The sequence below is a fragment of the Oryzias latipes genome, chromosome 9, assembly GCF_053564925.1.
Source record: "Oryzias latipes strain Hd-rR chromosome 9, Olatipes_Hd-rR_3.1".
Lineage (NCBI taxonomy): Eukaryota > Metazoa > Chordata > Actinopteri > Beloniformes > Adrianichthyidae > Oryzias > Oryzias latipes.
This window is the reverse complement of record NC_136245.1, coordinates 5,418,419-5,424,504: the sequence shown is the minus strand read 5'-3', so window position 1 is coordinate 5,424,504 and position 6,086 is coordinate 5,418,419.

The window sequence follows — 6,086 nt, the reverse complement described above, 5'->3', positions numbered from 1 at the left end:
TGTTACATTCAGAATTTCATGTGGTGTTTGTGGTGTTCATCATAGAAAAAATGGCTTTGAGTGTGAGCCTTTGCACAGCAGATTTTCTGTTTTCTTTGTCTGAGTTTCAATACTTGGGTAATAATATTTTTGGACCTGACAGCTTGTGAGCAATCCTGAAAGTGAAAACCAAATGAAATTAAGTCTTCATTGTTAATACTTTGGAGCTTTTATTTTTTTTTCACGTGTGCATGTAGATCATTTTAGAGTTTGGTCTTATATGTGTGTTTGATATTAGCAAATGTTTCTGTATTGTGCAACCGAATGTGAATTTCTGTAAATTGAAAAATGTGCAATGAAGTTTATTTAGAAAAAGAAAAAGTAGATCCTTTTTTGTGGCTACGCAATGCTAAATCCATGTCCATGTACGATTATATATACATTAGGGACGTCTTTAGATGAAAAGAAAGAGAAAAAATTGCAGGATCATTTCATGGGAATGGAAACATTTTGCTCTTTGTCTCCCTCCTGAACGAAGGGGCCCGCGCTGTCATCTCTGTGGACCGACTCTATGTGAATGGACAGCTCCACCGCGACCCAAACGTCACTCCCTGGCTCTGCTAAACCAGATATGTATCCACACCCTTTACACTCTCTGCACATGTGTCAGTTTATGCTTATATTTGACACACTGGGCATAACTCACGGGGCATAAAGGTTTTCCACTTTAGGTAAAATCACCACCAGTCTCCTCAGCAGCTTCAAACCTGTTTATGATAGGTTTGTTCTGTTTCTACCCTCCCTGTTTTCTTAGTTATCCCCCCCTCTGCACTCCTTTCCCTTTTTTCTTTTTTCACACACTATTCCCTCCCCCTCACCTAAGCTGCCACATAACCCAGCCACTCTACAATAGTACTGATCTGCACAACACACTCAGACACTCAGCATGTCCAGCATTACATCACATGCACTGTACATTACACATTAAGCCTCATAGCAACATCAAGCACACAATTATGTGTACATATATACTCATTTTTGCCTCCATCAATAACATACAGTTTCTAGCATTCACCTCAACAGCAGCATGTCCACCCTAAGGTTAGTTACTTGGAATGTGCACGGAGCTGGAACCAGAGAGAAGAGACTGAAAATAATGAGCAAATTAAAAGACCTCAAAACTCATTTTGCGTTTCTTCAAGAAACTCATATGTCTAATTCCTCAGTGAATATTCTCGCCACAGCAGATTTTCCCAACGTATATTCAGCCTGTTATAATTCTAGACAGAGAGGAGTAACAATTATGATAAATAGGGAAATTAAATTCACAGAAACTAGTACAGTCATAGACCCAGAAGGAAGATTTATAATAGTCACTCTTTCCACTCAAAATATGCAGCTGTGTTTAGCTAATGTGTACGCCCCCAATGTAGATGACCCTAAATTCTTTCATTCCTTCTTCTCTGCGCTATCTGAACATACAGACAAATCGCTAATCATTGCAGGTGACTTCAACATGTGTTTAGACCCAGAGATGGATAGGCTAAATAACACAGGAAATCTTAGAATCTGGCAATCCACAAACACTGTTAAACAGTACATGGAGGATTTTGGTCTTTGTGATGTTTGGCGTTTATTCCACCCCACGAAAAGAACTTATACCTTTTTCTCCACAGTTCATCAATCATACTCCAGGCTAGATTATTTCTTGGTTAACAGCTCCTTGTTGAGCATAGCTACGGAAGCACAGATCCACCCCATTACTATCAGCGACCACGCACCAGTTTCCCTGACTCTTAAAAACAAAACATCACCACCTTCATTAAGGAGCTGGAGGTTCAATACATCGTTGCTCAGAGACCCTAACTTTATAGATTTCTTTGCTAAAGAATGGTCCTCATATCTTCAAAATAATGACCACCCAGGTATTTCCTCGTGCCTTTTATGGGAGGCCGGGAAAGCAGTCATGAGAGGAAAAATAATCGCCTTCTCATCGCACAAAAAAAGAAAAGAAAACTCTAAACTAGTGGATTTAGAGCAAAAAATCAGACTGTTAGAGGAAACCTACAGCAACTCTCCGGACGAACAAACTTTACAACAAATAAGGAAAGTAAGAATCGAATTAAATGAAATAACTAATCAAAGAACACAGTTTTTATTACAGACACTACGCCTGGAGAGGTTTGATCACAGTAATAAATCTGGGAAATATTTGGCAAGTCAACTCAAAATAAACAAAGAGAAGACAACTATTTCATCAGTCATAGACTTAACAGGAAATGCAACACATGATCCAGCTGCAATAAATTCAGTTTTTAAAAACTTTTACCAATCTCTCTACTCATCCCAAATTAATCCTTCTGACAATGACATCAACAGTTTTCTCAATAGCATAGATTTGCCTAGACCAACAGAGGAACAAATCACAGCTCTGGAGTCCCCTCCTACTGAAGAAGAGCTACATAAAGCATTAACCAACATGCCTAGTAAAAAAGCCCCAGGACCAGAAGGCTTTCCAGCAGAATTTTATAAAGAGTTTTGGCAAATCTTAGCTCCCATTTTTCTCAGAATGACAATAGAAATTAAGGACAACAATTATCTACCTCCAAATATGAATTCTGCTAATATAATCTTACTTCTGAAACCTGGGAAAGATCCCACATCACCATCTAGCTATCGACCCATATCGCTGATTAATGCAGATCTTAAAATAATCTGCAAAGCTTTGGCGGGAAGGCTGGAGAAGGTAGTTCCCTCTCTAATACATCCTGACCAAAGAGGTTTTATAAAGGGTAGACATTCATCTACCAACATGCGCAGATTAATCAACCTCATAGATTATACAACCATCAACAACCGAGAAGCAACCATTTTGTCACTGGACGCAGAAAAGGCATTTGATCGGGTAGACTGGAAATTTTTAATAGCCACCCTGAACAAATTTGGCTTTGGAAAATCATTTAATAACTGGATTAAAATACTATATGCCTCTCCTAATGCTCGTATCAGAACAAATGATCAAACATCTCCAAGCTTTAATTTACAAAGAAGAACCAGACAAGGCTGTCCACTATCTCCGTCTTTATTTGCGCTATTTATTGAACCTCTAGCTGCTGCTATTAGGCAAAGTCGAGACATTGAAGGCATTCAAACCAAAAACTTAGAACACAAAATAAGTCTTTATGCAGATGATGTTTTACTATTTAGTCCAAATTCACAATCTTCCATCTGCCAAATCATCTCCCTAATTAATAGATTTTCCTCAGTTTCAGAATACTCCATAAACTGGTCTAAAAGCACAATTCTACCAATTAATTGCAATTATCTAAATCCGTCATCTATTAAAATACAAACAGGCAACATAAAGTACAAATATCTCCTCTAGGCTTTCTGATCTACTCAAGCTAAACCACACCCAACTACTTAAAACAACCGAGGCTGATCTCACTAGATGTCTGCCCATGGCCGGTGTTTCGCCCGTGGCCGGTAGTTGGTGCGTGGCCTGGCCCCCCGGGGGTCGACGCCGCAGTCACAGCAGGGGTTAATGGGTTCACTTGGGTGGGTTTATTTCATTATTATTATTATTATTATTATTATATTAATTATTTTATTATTATTATTGTTATTATTATTATTATTTTATTATTAATTTATTTTGGGGGGGGCAGTGTGCTAGTCCTTAGGGGGGCCAGGGTATGAATGGTGGGGCTGGACCCCCTGCCCCTCCGTTCTGGCGCGGGGGCCCTTCCTTGCTGGCTGTCTCTCGGCGCCGCGAGGCTCTGGCCTCCAACTGCGGCTGGCTTGCCGTTTCTGGCTGCCCGGCCGCTCTGGGAGGGGGGGGCGCCTACCGCGGCCGGCTGGGGGGCCGGTCGCTCGGGGGAGACTTCTCCCCCGGTTGTGCCCATCCGCCCGCTCCTCCCCGCTCTCACCCAAACAAATATTGCACACAGGCACATAGGGCCCCGGGATCTGGATGGGAGGGGTATGCTGGCGGGGCTCACTGGGGATACCCCTCTCTGGGTTCTCGTTGGCACCCGCCCTCCTCCCCGCTTTTTACTTGCATATTAGACACTCTGATTCATCTAGGGCCTTGTGGAGAGGGTCTGGTGGAGGGGGGTACGGTGAAACATCCGTGCTCACCTTTCACTGGCCCCCACCACAATTTTAACTTCCTCTGTAGACACACACACTCCATGCTAGCAGCACATACACAGCAAATACCACTCACAGAGGGACTCCGGAGTGGGGGGCTTTGCGGCTTGGCAGCGGTGGAGCCCCCCACACTGGTGACCTCCTATTTTACCTGCAGCACACACACAGCACTCCCACACCTTATACATGGGTGGGGTCGGGGGGGGGCGGCCGGTCTTCACCCGCCTGGTCCTCTCAGGGCGGCCGGGCCTATGGGTATCCTGTCGGCTGCGGGAAGGGTCGGGCATGCGACGCTGGGGGTCGGCCGGCTGGGGGGGGGGGGGGGTTACTGCGTGGCGGCGGGGGTAGGGAGGGTAACCAGATGATTGTGAGTATGTGTGTGTGAGTGCATGGGTAGGACGGACCTGGGGGCTGGCTCGCTGGGACCCTCTGGGGCTTTCCCTCCCCATCACAGAGAGGGGAGGGCACTGAGAGGGTTGGGGAGGGGGGCTCAGATATTATGGCGGGGGGGGGGGGGGGGGGGGTTGTAGTGCGTAGGGTTTTTAGGGTTATGGGGGGTGGCTGTGGGTGCGTGGCGATCCCTGGGTTGCTAAGGTCGCGGGCCTGGGCTGGCTTGCGGAGACGGGGCGCCAGTCGGGTGGTGGCCGGCTCATGGGTTCCGGGGGCCCTGGCTTCGTCCCTGGCCTTTGTCTCGGTGTCCGGCGCCCGGTGGCCCCCATGGCTGCCGCCTGGTACGGCTAAGCGCTCCTGTCTTGTGGCCTGGGGGCCGGACACTGGGTTCGCTTGTGCCTCTGGGCATTGGGGGGGCCCCTGTAGGGGGGCCCTCTCTGTGCCTGGCTGGTGGGGTGGGCGGTCCCCTCCTCCTCCCCTCCCGGGCTGCCTGGGTCCGGATGCTGGGGGGGCTTCTGGCCTGGGGGGCTCTCCTCCCCTCTCCTGGTCTGGCTGGTCTGGCTGGGTAGGATCTGGTTCCCCTTATGAACACACGGTTCACGTCGGCAGCATGCATGTATCTCCACCCCCACGTGCACGTGCACACTGCCACACTGCTCCCTGTCTGCTTCATCCCTCCTCCTTACCTACAGTGTATTGATGGACAGATTTTTTTTTCGCTCATCTTAGTGTCAGATTTTCACCTTTGATGTAACATTCGTCTTTCCAGCAGATCTGGTATAATTGTTACAGCTTAAAATAATAACTTATTCAAATCAGTGCTTGTATCCCCCACCTTTTCACCTTTCTTCCTTTTACTCTCTTCCACCCTCCCCTCACATTCTTCCCCTCTCCCTCCCCACACACACTAAATGTAACAAATAAATAAAAAATAATACGACAAAAAGGGGTTTATACAAATCTACACTTCAGTTTCTTGAAGCCATATAACCTCTTTTTGTGATAGTAAAACCTGTCCAACACAAAAAGCCTTCAGCTCTAATCTGTTTGCTCAGCTGTTGGACAGAACAAGTAAAAAAAAAAAAAAAAAAAAAAAAAAAAAAGGATGAGGCCTTGTGGTAAAGTGTTCGCCCAGAGACTGGAAGGGCGTGAGCTAACATCCAGGCCGAGTTGCTAAACAGTTGAACCGCAAAATCAGAGCTTTTTTCCAAGGTAATTTGGTTTCTGTTCCATCAGCTACCTTTTATTGGGCTAATTTCACTTCTAACATTGAATGGGAAAAAAGTCATGTCTTTACCACAAAAATACTTCTTAACAAATAAAGTCAAAGAAATCTCTTTTAAACTCCTACACAGATTTTATCTAGCAAAACATTATTTAACAAAATTTAAGGCTGACATAAACACCAGCTGTACTTTCTGCCAGAAACAACCTGAAGCCTGCTCTCATTTATTCTGGTCTTGTGAATTCACATACAAATTTTGGAAAAACATCCATAAATTTATCCCCAACTCTATCCTTGTTGATATATAACTTTATTATAAAAACGTACTATTTGGTTTTCA